Here is an 18,043-nt window from a genome sequence, read left to right as displayed (position 1 = left end):
CTCGTAACGACTTTGTTGCTTTGGAATTTGTAGTAATGAAGCGATAATAGCCATGGCATCGGCTGCTTTGTTGTTCAACCTTGGTATCTCTTCAAAGGCAATGTGTACAAAATACTATTTGAAGTCATCCACCATTCGTTTGTAGGGTAGTAGCTTGTCATCCTTTGTTTGATAGTCATTGTTGATCTGATTGACGTCTAGTTGTGAATCTCCATAGACCATTAACTCTATGATTTTCCATTCTACGGCCATTTCAATGCCTATAACCAATGCCTCATATTCAGCTACATTATTTGTGCATGGGAACATAAGCCTATATGATCTTGGTATAGTGTGTCCTTCAGGAGTGATGAAAAGAATGCTAGCACTTGAACCGTGTTTGGTGTAGGATCCATCAAAGTGTAGAGTCCATTGCGTGGTAGAAATAGCAAGAACGTCCTTGTCTGGAAATTCAATCTCCATAGTTTGTTTTCCTGGTAGCGGTGCTTCAGCTAGTTGATCTGCAATTGCTTGTCCTTTGATGGCTCTTCTTTCTGTGTATTGGATGTTGAATTCACTGAGAATCATGACCCATTTAGCCAATCATCTGGTAAGAGCTGCTTTGTTGAGTAGGTATTTGAGAGGATCAATTTTTGGTACTAGCTTAATTGTGTGTGCTAGCATATAATGTCAGAACTTCTGAGATGCAAAGACCACTATTAGACAAGCCTTCTCAATGAATGTGTAGTTGAGTTCATAGCCATTCAATGTCCTGCTGATGTAATAAATAGCCTGTTCCTTTCCTTGTTGATTTTCTTGTGCTAACAGTGCCCCTAGTGATACATCTATTGTTGAAATATAGAGAATAAGTGGCTTCCCTACTACTGGTGGTACTAGAACTGGTGGATTCATCAAATACTATTTGATTTGATAAAAAGATTCTACACACTTGGTCTCCCATCGGAAAGGTACATTCTTATGGAGCAAATGATTGAATGGTAGAATTTTATCAGCTAATTGAGTGATGAATCGCCTGATTGATTGAAGTCATCCTTGTAGAGATCTGAGTTGGTTGATATTCTTTGGTGGTGGCATCTCCATAATGGCTTGTACCTTTGCTGGATCCACTTCAATACCTTTAGCTGAGACAATGTAGCCTAGTAACTTTCCTGATGTAACTCTGAAGACACACTTCTTAGGGTTGAGATGAACTTGGAATTTCTCCAATCGATCAAAGATCTTTGTTAGGATGTTGAGATGTTCTACTCTGGTGAATGACTTAGATAGTAGATCGTCCACGTAGTCTTCCATGAATGTGTGCATCATGTCATGAAAGATTGTTGTCATTGCTCTCTAATAGGTAGCCCCTCCATTCTTTAAGCCAAAAGGCATAACATTCCAAAAGTACGTTCCCCAAGGATAGGTGAATGCTATTTTGTCTTGATCTTCTAGGGCTATTTTGATCTGACTATATCCTGAGAAACCATCCATTAGTGAGAGCATTGCATGGCCTGCTATGAGGTCTACAATGATGTCGATACTGGGCAGAGGAAAGTCATCTTTTGGACAAGCTTTGTTGACATCTCTGAAATCAGTGTAGATTCTGATACTGCCGTCTGGTTTTGATACTGGTACTATATTGGAAATCCATTCGGCATAGTCAATGGGTCGGATGAATCCGACATCTAATAACTTCTTGAGTTCAACTTTGACCATGAGTGCTACCTGTGGATTCATCTTTTGTAGCTTTTGTTTGACTGGCCCGACTCTTGGAGAGATGGACAAGTGATGCATGATTAAGTGTGGATCAACTCCAGGCATATCAACATATGACCAAGCAAAATTAATTTGCTTTTCTTTAAAAAAAAAGGATAAATGCCGATCTTTCCTCTTCTATCAGGGATTCTGCCAGGTGAATGTTTTTGACTGCTTCTGTGGTACCAATGTTGATTGATTGAGTGGGCTCACTCAATATGGGTGATTGCTCATGAAAGTGCTCTGGAAGAGTGTCAAGTCTCCCATCTTTAAGTGCCTTGAAAAGGTTTTCACCCTCAGATGCATCCTTTATTTTTACTTTTTTGTGATCTAGAGCTACCATTGATTAGTTTTGAGCATCAAATCTTTTACTTGGTTCATTTTTGTGACTGAGAGGCTTGGCACTCTCTGGTTTGCAGATATCGTTACTTTGTTTTCTGGTAGAGCCTGTTTCCGGTTTAACGGTACATAGGTAATGGATAATAGATTTATCGTCTGGGAAAATTGGTATATCATGTATTTCGGGTTCGTCCCAGTCAATGAGGTTAGGAAAGACAAGTGGTAAGGAATCATTTGGTGGATCAAGTTTTGCTACTATAAGTGTCAAGACAGAGGTTTTATTGTAATTGGTCTTGTTTTTAAAGAAGTAAAGGATTTCATCGAGGTCTGCGATGGTATTATCTTCCATATAGACTTGTTCATAATGCTTTTGTTCACTTTCCTTGGCATCATAGATATGCTACGGTCCAAATTCAAGAGGTCTATCTTTTGCGTTATGCTCTTCCTGAGAAAGGGGTATGGTGTCAGTATTATTAGGGATATATGTAGTAGCATTTGAGCAGGTACCCCATTCATATTCATTGGAATCAGTCTTTGAGGCATCATCCCAGATTCTATCAGTGCTGTGAACAGGTATGTTGTATGGTGAAAATAGATCTTTGATGATGGATACCATTTTGATAGTTTTTGTTGATTCGGTGTCAGATCCTGCTTCTACTTTCTGTATTTGTTCATAGACCATGCCTCCTTGGGGAGGAACAATGGTATCAGGAGATGATATTATCAATTCTTGAGATATTGGTGTTTGAAGATGAGCTACTGCTGCAGATATGGCCTTCTTGTGGCTTAGAAGCTTTTCCTGATGTAACTTCTATTCTTGACGTTCACGTGCCTTGCAGATTGTTTCTGCTGACTCAAATAGTGCTTCCTGCCAGGATTCTTCTTTGTACTTCTTCTTTGCTTTCCATTGAGGTTTTTCAGTTATGCATGGTGTCTTTCTTAATAGGAAAGTGAATTTACAACCTAATCCGATTTTGTCTCTACTGGGCTGTGAAGGAAGATCTATGGGTTCTGTGACTCCTTCTTTGCATTTTCCAATAGGTCCTTTACCGTCATATCCCATTTGCTGCATGATTAAGTATCCCTTTCCATATAGGTGTGTCGGTAGAACTATGTCCAGAGCAGTTGCTCTGTTATCTTCTTCCTCATCTTTGTATAACCAGCTAAGAATGTCCTTATCTTCTGATTCAAGTGCTAGAGTGCCCAGTTGGATGAAGGTACCATCAAATTTGGTGATGGGCTGAGTTACTAGATGCGTTGATGTAGTAGGCAATCCATGAGATCTGGGTGATGTCAGTAATTTGGCCAAACACAAGGGTTCCAAAGAGTATTCTCCCATACCTTGGTCTTTGATTTGCATTTGCTGTTTGAAATTTCCAGATAATGATTCGGGCTTTGATGTCTATAGATCTGATGTTGAGGATCTCTGCTTTTCCCTATTGGGGAACCAAACTGTCCTGGGTTGCCCCCATTGCATTACAATGTTGAAATGGATTGTGATCAACAGATATGGAGATCTCTTGTCTGTTATAAGGAAATTTGACACATTGGTGATACGTAGAAGGCACTGCTTACATTTCATGTATCCAAGGATGACCTAACAAAATATTGTAGGTGAGATCTATATCTAAGACCTGACACATAGTATCTTTTTGTACTAGTCCAACTTGAATGGGCAACATCATGGTTCCTTTAGATGACCTTTCCTCATCATCATATGCCTTTATGGTAATCTTTTTATGGGGATCAATAGACTCTTCAGAGAAGCCCAATGCACGAACAAGTTTTAAGGTACAGATATTGAGTCCAGCTCCTCCATCTATTAATACTCTCTTGATTTTATGTTTATAGACAATGACTTCAATATGGAGAGGAGTATTATGTGGATGTCTTAATGAGATATTGTCGTGCTCAGAAAAAGTGAGATTATGAGGCCCTGTCATATGAGCGACCATGGCTTGGAATTTGTCAGTATCCAGATCTTGAGGTACATTTGTTTCCAATAATGCTTGTTCCAATATGTCTTTGTGTTTTGGTGAAAGTTTTAGCAACTCTAGTATGGATATTTGAGCAGAAGTTTTGCGCAGTTGGTTGACTAGATCATATTGAAGTTTGGGTACAGTGTTTGTTGTTGACATATGTCCTTTCAAGACATATTTTTGAGCTCTGGTGGTTACGTTGACTGATTCATGATTATGCTGGTCTCGGATTGTGATGATGTTTACATGATTGTCGACATCTGATATATGATTAATGGTGTTATTGTAAACGTGATTGATATGTGCCCCATGGGTATCATTTGAAGTGGAAGCTCCTTCTTTGTTATAGTTTGGAAGAGGATTCTTGAAAGCTCCATGGTCACCATTTGTCTTGAGACCATCTACTGTTAAATCACCTCTATCAATCATGTCTTGAATAATGTTTTTCAATCTCATGCAATCATTTTTTTGATGACCTTTGTTGCGATGAAAATCACAAAAGTGTGAGTCATTCCACCAAGGTGGTTTGATTTGTGGTTCATAGTTGCTGATTGCGGGCAAAGAGATAATCTTGTTTGCCAGGAGTTCTCTGAATGCTGACTCCAATAATTGACCCAGTGGTGTGTAGATGTGTTTTTGATAAGTGTTGGTAGTACCCCGTGAATTATAGTTAGGTCCTCGATTTGTGTTATTGTCGGTATTGTTTGCATTATTGGTATTCGGTTGATTGATATTAGGTGCGCAAGCGTTAGTGTCAGGGTTAGCACCTTTGGGATTTTTTGTAGCTTGAGGATTTCCTGATAATGTGAGCATGGGCTGCTTGGATTTTGGATCATTTGGTTCATTGCCGCCTTCATTTCCATTGTTTTTATTTCTGGTCCAAAACCTAGATTTGTCTAAGTTGTTGTTTTGATTGTTGTAGTTTGATGAACCTGTTCCTTCTTTGAAGAATTTTAGTGTTCCTTTCTTGACACATGCTTCTTCCACTTGAATACCATTTTCAATCAGTTTAGCGAAAGACGGCATGCATTGGAGCTTGAGCCTGTTACTCATCTCACTATTCAAGTTGTTGATGAAAATTTCCATTTTCTCCTTTTCAAGAATATCGCGAGGATATCTTGAAACCATACAACGCCAACGTTGAAGGAATGCCATGAATGTTTCATTGTTTTTTTGTTTGGTATTATAGACGTCTAGCATGGTGATAGCATGTTGAATGTTATAGGAATACTGTGTTATAAATTTATTGACTAGTTCATCAAATGATCTGACAGGAGGTGTGATCTTAGATAACCACTCCATTGTTTGTCCCCCCAAGCTTCTTGGGAATAACCTCATTAGATAGGTGTCGTCATGAGCGAATTCAAGACTCATTGTGCAAAACTCTTGAACATGATCTCAAGGATCACTTTTCCCATCGTATTTATCAAATTTGGGAACGTCTGAGTTTGGAGGAAAAGGCACCATGTTCAATCTTCTGTCAAATGGATAAGGACATATTTCATTTAATGAGTACCGCACTGTTGTCCCTTGTTGCATGTCTTGCATTTGTCTTTGTAATATTTGCATTTGTTGAGTAAGAGCAACCAAAGGCGCTTTATTTTGTCGAGGAAGAAACTCTTCCCTTGTATTAGTTCTCAGCTGAAAAGGTGTGTTAAATGGTATATTTTGCTCTGGAGTTTCTAGTTCGGGTATACGCATTTCTAGTATATGTTGTTTTGGAATGTGTTGCTCAGGTATGTATTGTTCAAGGTTACGAGTTTCCTCTTCTCTTTGTTGTTTTTGATATGCATATTGTCGAGATCTGGTTCTAAAGATGTTTGCATCTAAATCTTCGGGAAGTTTAACGCCTTTACTTGTGAGCATAAGTAGATACTTCTCTTTGTCATTTTCCATGAGTCTTTCTACAAGTTTTTGAAAGGAAGTGCTTTCTTGACATTCTCGAAGGAGTTATTTTGTGATCTCAGGTTCTTCTAGATGTGGTCCTTCAAATGGATTAGATAACCTTCGAGTCATGCTTGATTTTGGTGTTGCTTCGCTTTGTTTGTTTAGTTGAGAGCGAGTTACAGGCATCTTAGTAGAAGCTTTCTGTAACAAAGGGGACAAAATCCTCTTCAATATGTAGTTCTGGGGTTGGTGGTTCAAATCGGGGTGTGTTGTAAGTGATGCACTTGTCGAGTAAGAATGCCGGATTGATCTTTCCTCCACGATTAATTTCTTGATTGAATGCAGATTTTTGGCAATATGCTCTAGTTTTCAAAGGCTTCCTGTCAAATTCAGTGGATTTGTTCTCGATATAGCGTTGAATGTGATGAAGAAATGTTCTATGAGATTTGAAAATTTGATGATTGATGTATAAAAACTTATTTCTTTTGAGGAATTTGGAAAAACTTGGTTGTTGTTTCTTCAACATGATGTTACGATAAAGATTCTTTCTTCTCAGAATATGGGGATTAGTCATGCATAAGTGATTCAATGGTTTCCTTCGATTTGTTTGGATTTAGTTGATCTTGTTTTTAAAAATTTAAGTCTTACTCTATCAAAGTGAAGGCTTAGATGCCCCTTCACGACAAAGTGTGTCAAATGATATGGATAAAAGTCTCCCGATATGGAAACTTGATTTGATAACCTGAAATTTTTAAACAAGTGTTTTTGAGATGAAATCCGTGAGATGGCAAAGGATTCTTTTGATACTTGTGATGAGGTTTTTGGATTATGATAGGATAGATATGTTTTACTGTGCGATTAGTTTCGGATTTTTACAATGTTTGTTTTGACACAAACTTTTCTCAAGAAATAGCTTTTAAAGTTTTGTTTTTGCTACTCTGCTTTGATGAAAAATGATGTTGATGAAAAAAAGCTTCTGAAGATGTTTTCAAAATTTTTAAAATTCCTCACTATTTTGCCCCATCTTTTTGCTTTTGGTCACGTGCTAAAATAGAGACAAGATGCACTACCAAATTTACTTTACGCGCTAAAAGAATGACCACACGCCTAGGCTGCCCCCAACCACGTGCTAAAGTTTTGACTGTTTAAAATTTTGTTTTCTATCCGTTTTGAAAGGCTATGCACTAGTATGGGTCTGCGATGCGCTAACTGTTCAACCCTACGTGCTAAAGTTTGGTTTTCATGCACTAAGCTGATGCTTCAATGCGCTAGACTATTTTCCCGATGCGCTAATTATTTAACACTATTTTGGAATTTGGATAAAACGCTACTGTTTTGAGCAGACGCACTAACTTTATGCTTGGATGCACTAAAAAAAATACCCTACGTGCTAAGGAGTTTTTTCCACGCGCTAATTTGCCCTGATTTTTCCTTTGGTTGGTTTTTCTATAATTTTCGGATTTGATTGTGAGTTTTTCAGCCTTGATGGATGATTTTCTGAAGTAGTAAATGCGAGCACAACACAAAGAAGACAACCATTTTTGGTTAATCTAACAAAAAGTGTATGTTCTGCGAGGATGTGTTCAAATCCTAAATGTTTTAACAGGTTTGGATATGAAAAATACACTTCAGAAAGACTCTTTACTCAAAGGTCATATATAACATCATAGTCCACTAGTCTCGATACTCCGTCAGCTCGAACAACTGTGTCACCCCCTAGAGGGCGCCCATTTTTTTTCCTTTTGCTAGAAATTAACTCAAAGTGAATTGCTTCACAATTGAGTAGTTATCTTGGGAGATATATGGTGAGTAATCTTGGGGGCGGTTTCTTCCCCACCCTTGCACTATGATGTTATAAATGTCTGGTTACTGATTTGGTTCAAAGTTTCTATTTCTATGGCTCTTAATCAGGCTTTTTGTTTGGTCGTCAGTGATAAACTCCCTTAGGAGGCTTCCCAACCTTTAGAATAAAGGCTTTACGTATCTTGAGGATACTGGGGGAAGGCTAATCGCTGCGCACAACCATTGAAAAGGACTTTCGTCACTTTCCACTTTTGATTATAGTGGGTTGGAACACTTCGCGTCAAAGCCGTTTCCCACTTAGGTCGTTCCCTTCACACCGACCATAAATGGCTTTAAGAGTTGATTCCAACTCCTCGGGAAGGCAAGCCTGCTAAAGGATGTAAATGCTTGAAGTACAGAAAACTTAAGAGTGGTTTGGCTTTTTGATCACCCAGTTAAGGGGAGAGCATATACCTTCCACTTTTGAGACAAGGCAAACAAGGTTCTTTTTAAGCCTTCAATTCAATGATTTGCTAACCTTGACTTGGAGATGTTGCTCCAATAAGTATGGTGTTCCTTTTATTTCCTCAAAGAAATGATTATCTAATCTAGTAAAGGAACCTGGTCAACAAAGAAAATTTTTGATGTGGTCAACAAAAGAAAATCGGTAAAGGGGAATGACTTCCTTCTTTTGTTGTGAACTGAACAGGACAAGTGTGATTCTTTAACTTTTAAAAAAAAAATGAAGTGAATCCTTTTATGCACCAAAGGATGGTGAAGTTCTTTTTAGCCCTTTTGATTTCAAAACTTGAAAATTTGACTTGTTCTTTTTAGAGCCCAAATTTGAGAAATTTTTCTCTTAAAAAAGCAAGAAAGTTTGATTTTGTGGTTCTTTTTACAACCCAAAGGAAATAAGTGAGTTCAATTTTTAAGAATAGAAGAAGTTTAAAAATTTATACTAACTTAACTAAGTTAGTGAAAATCCTAACTATCTTAATATTTTAAAAATTTTAAGCTCCCATCTGCAACAGATTTGTTAGAATCCTGCAAGAAAACAAGTTGAAAATGTTAGATGGTTGGTGGACTTCAACAAGTCTATTTTTTATTCTCGGTTACAGATTTTAAAATTGTGATTTCTGTCTATTTTTGATGCGCTACAGAACAAACTGTACATGCTACAAAATATCCATGATGCGCTAAAAGAAATTGGTGATGCGCTACATTGTTTTCAAGATGCGCTACGCTGTATTCTGGAAGTTCTGCTTTGTTTTTCTCCCACATCGAGACCTATAGGAAAATTTTAATATTATTATGTGCTAATAAATAGATTTGAAGTGCTAGATGATGGACCCAACATGCTGAATAGTGAACTGGATGCACTAGGCTGTTGACCATATGCGCTAGGGAATGATTCCCATGCGTTGATTCTCATTTTCTGCGGACCTACAAAAGTGGTTATATTTCAAAACCGATTAGATATATGGGGTAATGCCCCACAGTGGGTGCTAGAAATGTATGCGAGAAAATCGGGTGGATAGAACTAAAAATGTGAAAAATGGAGTTCTAGGGAGACTTGTCCACACACCCACATAACTTCTTGGTGCAAGCTATAGAGTCATGAAGTATGGCTCAGCTTCCCAAGGTTGGCTCAATGGTTCTCTATCTCACAAGGTCCCTCAAACCAATGTTTTTGCTCTTAGATCACTGAGCAAAATGGTTTAGGGATGACAAATGCAAGAATGAGGGATGCTTTTGTTGATTTTTAGATGAGATGCATCCTAAGCTATGCATGATCCTATAAATGCAATAAACTAGTTATGAGATGACAAGGTTAGTAAACAAGACTATCCTAGCATACTATATTAGTCCCTGATTTAAGCTAAATGATAAAGAAAGTACTCTAAACATGCATATTTAGATTAATTTCTATCTAAAAGAGAGGCTAAAATGATGAGCATAAAATGGTATGAAATCTTGAATGTATTTGAGCATAAGTATGATGCTAAAGACTTGGTCCTTAAAATGGAGGAATGAGGGCTCTATTTATAGCAAAAATAGGGCAATGGATGGTCAGGATTGAAAGATATAATCAAGGGCCAAGTTTGAAAGTTGGGGATCCATGTTTGTAATTGACACCAATGAAATGGTGACAAATGTCAACATAGGGTGGGTTGAGAAAAGGGGTTGGAGGCATTAAATGCCTGAGAAGACCTCATGGTTATCCTAGGGGTAAGGGTTAAAGTTTAAGTTAGGATTACCCATTGGATCAATCTTTAACCTAAAGATAAACTTTTGTGCAAAGTATTAAGGGATAACCATGGTCAAAGCATTGAAGGCTTGATGAGACCCTTGGGTTACATGGAGGTTAAGTTTAGAGAAAGTCTCTAATCATGCTAGAGGGTTGAGTTAACCATTAATGGTTTGGGAGACTTGGAAAATTAAGTGGTTGAAGCCTTTAAAGGTTTTCAAAGACTTTGAGGATTTGAGAAGTGACCTCCCCTTGCTTAGGGATGTGACAAAGTTTAGGAGATGGGTTAGGTTAATTAGAAGTGATTAGAAGAGTCTAGAAGGGGGTTAGGAATAAGATTTAGGAGGCAAGTGGGAGATGTAGGATTTTGCAAGTGGATGGAGGGATAATAGGATTTAATTGAAATAAAATGAATTTAATTCAATTTGGTTGTAATTGGGGAAATTAAATAAATTGGATTTATTCAATTTTGGACAACTATTTTAATTAAATTTGAATTTAATTAAAAGTGGATAGAAGGGATTTAATTGAATAAAATGATTTATGCATTAAATGGTAAAAAGAAGTCTAGTGAATTTAATTTAAATAAATTGAGTAATTTACTTAATTTAAATAGAAGAATGTGGGTGATTCAATTAAATTAGATTTAATTAAATAGAGAAATGAACATAAAATATTCATTTAGGAATATGGTCATTTTTATACGTATACAGGTATTCTATGCTTTGAAGGAAGATGAACCGAAACCGGCTATCAAGAATGAAGAAAAATCCCTGGTAGCAAAAGTTGAAGATAAGGATGAATGGGTAATTGATAGTGGATTCTCACATCATATGACTAGAGATAAAAGGAAATTTATGTCCCTACAAGAATACAATGGTGGTCAAGTCAGATTTGGAGATGACAAGGCATGTATGATCAAAGGTAGAGGTATTATTTCTTTGGATGGAAAGCATAATACTGATAATGTCTATTATGTAGAAGCTTTGAAGCATAATCTTTTGAGTGTTGGTCAATTGGGTTATAAGGGTTTTCAACTTTAGTTTAAAGTTAGAAAATGCAAAATCATTAACAAGACTGGTTTGGAGATTGCAACCGGTATTCAGACAGGAAGTAATATCTTTCACTTGAACACTGGTAATAAGAAATGTTTGATTTCTCATATTTAGAGTTGGCTATGGCATAAGAGGTTGTGTCATGCTAATTTTGATTGTATCGTTAAGATCAGTTCAACTAAGGCAGTTAGAGATATACCTAATATTATGAAGCCTCATAATCCGATATGTAGGGAATGTCAATTGGGTAAGCAAGTTGGAAGTTATTGTAAGAGGATACATGATAAATCTAATGATGTACTTGATTTGATTCACACTGACTTATGTGGTCCAGTAAGGACTAGAAGCTTTCAAGGTGATAGGTATTTCATGTTGATTATTGATGACTATTCTAGAATGATGTGGGTGATGTTTCTAAGGGAGAAGTCTGAAGCTTTTGAGAAATTCAAGATCTTTAAAGCAAAGGTTGATTGAAACTAGATTGAAAATCAAATGTCTAAGATCAGATCATGGCAGTGAGTTCACTTCTCATGAATTTAATAGTTATTGTGAGACAAATGAAATAAGGAGATAACTATCTACACCTAGGACTACTCAACAAAATGTAGTTGAAAGAAAGAACATAACCATTTTGGATGCAGCAAGATCTATGATGATGGAAGTTAAATTGCCTCATATCTACTGGAGAGAAGTAGTACAATATTCTACACATTCAACAGAGTTCACATCAAAGGTGAAACTGGTAAGACCCCTTATGAACTTTGGTTTGGACATACACCTAATGTTAAGTATTTCAGAATTTTTGGAAGTAAATGCTATATCAAAAGGGATGATTCAATTGGAAAGTCTGATCCTAGATGTGATGAAGGGATATTTCATGGTTATTCAATTCAGAGAAAAGCATATAGATATTATAACAAAAGATTTCAGAAAATTGTGGAGAGTTCTAATGTGAAAGTGGATGAATAGTACATAAATCATTCTATATCATATGATAGGGAACTGATAGTGGAAATGATCATAACTGAACTGGCAATGCCTCAACCAATATAGGAAGCTGAGATAGTTACACCGCCACAACCAGAAAAGTCAGCTGTGACTGATTATCAGAGCAGTGAACCTGAAGTTCAAAAGACACCTAGGTATGTAAGATTAAATCATTCTGAAGATCAAATTATTGGAGATAGAAACAAGGGAGTTATGACAAGAATAAAATTGGCAAATGAAGAGGCATGTCTTATTTCTCAAGTTAAACCAGCAACTGTTATTGAAGCTTGTAAGGATAAACATTGGTTAAAGGCTATGGAAGATGAATTAGATCAAATAAAGAAGAATGAAACTTGGTCTTTAGTTTCCCAGCCTAAAAATAAGAATGTTATTGGAACTAAATGGGTTTTTAGGAATAAACTGAATGAGGATGGTCAAGTTGTAAGGAAAAAGGATAGATTGGTTTGTAAAGGATATTCTCAAATGGAAGGAATTGATTATGGTGAGACATTTGTACCTATAGCTAGAATTTAAGCTATTAGAATATTTCTTGTCTATGCAACTTATAAGAACTATAAGGTTTATCAAATGGATATTAAATGTGCATTTTTCAAAGGTGAGATTGAGGAAGAAGTTTACATTGAGCAACCTGATGGATTTTCAATGACAAATGATAAATATATGGTTTGCAGATTGAAGAAAGCTTTATATGGTTTGAAACAGGCTCCTAGAGCCTGGTATGCAAGGTTGGATAAATATCTTTTGAAGCTTGGTTTTACTAAAGGTAGTGCTGATAGTAATCTATATTATAAGATTAGTGATAATGATATTTTGATTATTGAATTTTTTGTTGATGATGCTATTTTTGGAGGAGAAGATAAACTATGCATGGAATTTGCTAGCAACATGAAAAATGAATTTGAAATGTCCATGATTGGTGAGATGAAATTTTTCTTAGGTTTGTAGATTACTCAAACCGACAAAGGGATTTTATCTATCAAACTAAGTATCTGAGGGAATTATTGAAGAAGTTTCATATGGAGAATTCCAAACCGGTAAGTACTCCTATGGTTACAAGTGAGAAATTATCTATCAAGGATACTTCTACACTGGTAAATCCGACAAGGTATAAGTCTATGATTGGTGGTCTATTATATCTAACTCATACTAGACCTGATATTATGAATGTAGTAAGTATTGTTTCAAGATATCAAAGTAATCCTAAAGAAAATCATGAATGTGCAGTAAAGAGGATATTCTGGTATTTGCAAGGAACAACAAAATATGGTTTATGGTATTCTAGAAATGATGATTTCAATTTATGTGCATATACTGACTTAGATTGGGTAGGTGATATCGATGACAGGAAGAGCACTTCTTGTGGAGATTTCTTTCTCGGAAAGAAACTAGTTTCATGGATCAGCAAAAAATAGTCATGCATTTCTTTATCTACTATAGAAGCTGAGTATGTTGCAGCAACAACTAATTGCACTTAAGTCTTGTGGATGAAGCAAATGTTGAAGGATATCAGGGTAAATTGTAGTGAATTGGTAGTTATCTACTGTGATAACTCTGCTGCTATTGACATATCTAAGAATCCGGTATTTCACTATAAGTATAGGCATATTTCAATAAAGTATATTTTTCTTAAGGACAAGGTTGAAGCAAAGGAAGTCAAATTGGTTTATGTGAACACTAAAGAATAGATTGTAGACATATTCACTAAACTGCTGTCTAAGGAATCATTTGAGTATTTGAGAGATAGGTTAGGGGTTTCTACCCCTTAGGTAGAGACTTGATTGATGAAGTTTATCATTAGTCCAACATGCATTAATAGAGACATTATTCATTTTAGAACTGATTAGTGGTGCTACTACTCAGGGGGAGTAGTCAGATTTGAGATTCAAAGGTTTATATCATTGCTTTGATATTTTTGTCAAATTTATGGCATTGATTTCAAAAGGGGAGTGATATTAATGTGAAAAAATATTCAAAACCTTACAGAGATATCATTCATAAGGGGAGAGCTATTGATTTTTGGTTGTCTTCCACAGGGGGAGACTTGTTTGGCATTTCTTGGTACTTAGATGTTTTTCACATCTAGTGTTGTCATCAATGCCAAAGGCGGAGATTGTTGGTATTATTGATGAATTGATTATGTGCTGCATTGATGTTTTGTCATTGATGTCAATAATAGCTTTGATTATTGGTTACCGACAGATAAGTTTTGGTTACCGATAGAAGATCTAGTGTTACCGGTAGAAGAGACTATCTGTTCGACACTTCTGGAATTTTTGGATCAGTAAAGTGTGTTTGATTTCATGTGTTATATTCTCAATGAGCATGTTTTGGTCAGTTGGTATTGGCTTGGTAATTGGATGCTATCATACACTCTGGTAAACCCTTACCAGTGTTGGCTTAAGGCTTTACTAGCACAACTTTCATTGAGGAATTATGACAGGATGCTTAATTGGTATTGGTGTAGCTTCTTCATAGATTTCAGGTTGTTGAAGATGTTCTTTGATCGTACTTCAACTGTTTGAAGACATTTCTTTGGCGTGGTGGACCCAGAATAGGTCTGGTACCTATCTAGGTTATGAACCGGTATTATGCTAACATGTACTCTACATGTTACTGGGATGTCTTGAGATGATTTATGGATTTGTTATTATTGTTTTGGTCTTAAGCCGACATGGCATATCACTGTAATATGAAATCATGTAATGATCTTATTGTAATATCTTTAGGTGGCTGACCTAATTGGTTTAGGCCTTAGGGTTTGTATAAATAAGAGGTAGAAACTCTTTGTAGTGTATCATGGTTATTGGAAAGGTCATGGTCAAGGAATGTAATTTGAAAATATTGTAATATCATTCAGGCAAAGAAGTTGGTCTATCATTGGTGATTGAATTGGATTTAGAAGAGGATTTAGTCCTCCACCACTAACCTTAACTGGGACTGTAATCAGGCATGGTAGATACTATTTCTAGCAGTTCACTCTATTGGATTATTGTCCATTTATCTTGAGATGGTTGTAGCCTCTCTATAGTTAGTGAGACTCTTTTGTAATCAGAAGTCACCCCCCCCTCTCAGTTGTTCACCAATTGCAGTCATGGAAAGATAAATGGAGGTAAATTGTAGTTGTTGTAGTCAGTGAGACTCTAAACTGATAACAAGAGCAGTATTTAGCCTAGATCATTGCCTTATCCATTGGGAGATTGGATTCATTAAGTGCATATTGATATATGATAGAATGTTACCCTAGTATATAGATCTATGATATTATTGCCTTACAATAAATCTCATTTGTAACCAAACCTAAAACTTCTTATCGAAATCCCTGCACAAGTCCTATCAATCTGTAATTCTATTCAAGCATTTAATTAATCTGTTAGATTAAAGCATGAATTAGAAATTACACACACCACAACAGTGAGTTGAATGAATAGAAACCCTTGATTTATTTCATTCAAAATATGACAGAATTATACATTGGAGAGAAATAGATTTGAATTTTGTCCTTTTAAATTCAATTACTAGCTCTGCCAAATCCAATATACATTCCAAGAATTCAACAACTTCATAAAATTTGACATTGAACTTTCTATCTATTTCCTCTGTATCAAACTAACAAATTATTCTCAACTTCACCTATGACTCTCTACTAGGACTCATCTAGAACCAAAAAAAAATTCTAGAAACCAGAAAAAAAACCCCTATACACGACCCTGAATTCCCTTTTATAAAACAAGGGAGAAAACAAGCTTCTGGCCTAAGAAAACACACATCACAAGCTAATTGGAGTGCTTGTGATTCTTGTTACAACAATATTCCTTAGTGAAAAAATATTCTAATTGTCTCTTAAAACATTCTTTATGCTTGGCCTTCTTAGTATTTGTTGAAGATGATGTTGGTGTTGGCTCATAACACTCTAGATTCACTTCCCAAGGTAGTAACCGCTGCAAAATGCCAAAACTTGGAACCAAGTTATTCCTGACAGCAAGTAGCTAACTTTCTATTTCTACCTTATTCTTCATTTAAGTACATTCTCACCCAATAATTATACTCCTCTTCTGATGGCCATTCAAAATTCATAACCTTGTCCGCCTTTGTCTTATATGGAGTATATTTAATGAGTACTTGGTTGGCTTCCCCTTCAAAAATTTCAAAAAATGTGCCTGTATTGATGATCTTATCCATACTATACTCAAGCATATTTGTATCAAGGTTATCACATATTAATTCTACTTGAGAATTAATTACCTTCTCTGTCTGCTCTTTCCATGACTGCAATTGTTTAACATCTCCATTAGAGTCTCATTGACTACAGTGAGACTCTTTTGATTCACCCCCTCCCCTCTCAGTTGTTCACCAGTTATCCTAACAATTTCTCCAAAAGCTCTAGATAGGTATCCCAACCTTATTTGAGTGTGCGGGAAATAGATACAAGCTCATTAAGCATATGGGCATATGACTCTTTATCCTTAAGTTCTGTCGGTGTGGGCTTACCAACCATATCAATACACTCCTTCTTATGTACACTTAATGAATCCAACTGAGAACTCACCAATCCTCTAAGACCTCTAGCTCTCCTGATGATTTTATCTTTTTCCCTCTCAAGAGCTGAAACTTGGGCTTCCAAAACCAAAATCTGACCATCAATAGATGTAGCTAAAGAATGTGATCCATCAAAATAATTGACTATAGCTACAATCTCCTCTTGAGTATCCTTAATCCTTTTATCTAAATCTGCTAAAAGTAAACCTATGTTACAACATACTATGTAGATATATGTACAATGCCTTAATGCATTATCAATCAACTTCAACTTATCATTAATCTCCTTCTTCTCTGACTCAATCATCTGATCAAATGTTTCTCTTTTAGCCTATGTAAACCTTTCCAATGCATGTCAGTTTGATATCTACTATAAAGATTGAAAGTCCTTTGAAATGTATTCTATGATTACTTTAAGCTTTCCAGATGGGCTTGCTTCTTTGTCAAATTTTCACTCCGGGACAAGTCTATGCAAAACAGTGATAGGCTGATCAATAACTCCTTTGTCCATAGATCCTTCCTTCATCATTTTTTGTGCAACCATCATCATGAGTTCTATAGAACTCATCTCAGTAATGGTTTTTTGTTCAACCTGTGAGGTGTCAATTGACAATAATGATGGGCTCACTATCGGTTCCCTATCAGATTCCCCTTTCTTCTTCTTTGATGGTTTAACTTTTATAGCTTCCTTTGTTGCACCGGTGGCTTCAAACACTTGGTCCAATAATGGTAACTATTGATTCCTCCTTATGAATTGTGACCTCAACCTATACATTCAGATCCAAAGGAGTATTGTCCTCAACATTAATAACTTGTACACTCTCTGATTCTATCGATATCTCAACATTTAGTTGTACATTAGTTTCTACTGGGGGCTCTATATCTAATATCTTAATATTTTTTAAAATTGTAGTTGTGGTACCCATTATAGCTTTACCTTTCCCTTCAACCGAGATGTCTGTAGTATCAGTTTTATCTTTTGGTGAAGAATAAAAACCAGGGTTTGATGCAAAGAATTGAACCTATGCCTTGTGGTTCTCCTTGACTATCTCAATAACCCTACCTAACATAAGATTGCCTATTTTGTGCTTGCTGTGAAAGATTTTATTGTCTGCAATCTCAAGAGTCCTATCCAACTCCTCTGGAGTAATAGTTACACAGGTAGCTAACAACTCTTGAATATTTATATACTTGTCCTCCTCCATTGCTGATAATCTTCTAACATCTAACTTGTCATATAACTATGTTGGTATTTGATTTTCAATTTCTAAAAAGGTTTTCTTATATATATCTAGATACAACAAAACTGCTTCCTCAACTTCTCTTTATTCATCTTGATCTAAATTATCATAATAGAATTGTACATTTTTCAACATACCATCCTTAGTTATTTCATCAACCAATTATGCACAAGTCTTGGGTGGAATAATAGTTACACTACCAAATACAAGTGCAAGATTGGTGTCATCCATCTT

The sequence above is a fragment of the Cryptomeria japonica genome, chromosome 4 (assembly GCF_030272615.1).
Source record: "Cryptomeria japonica chromosome 4, Sugi_1.0, whole genome shotgun sequence".
In the NCBI taxonomy this organism is placed as follows: domain Eukaryota; kingdom Viridiplantae; phylum Streptophyta; class Pinopsida; order Cupressales; family Cupressaceae; genus Cryptomeria; species Cryptomeria japonica.
The sequence above is the reverse complement of the archived record's forward strand: the minus strand, read 5'-3'. Positions refer to the sequence as shown.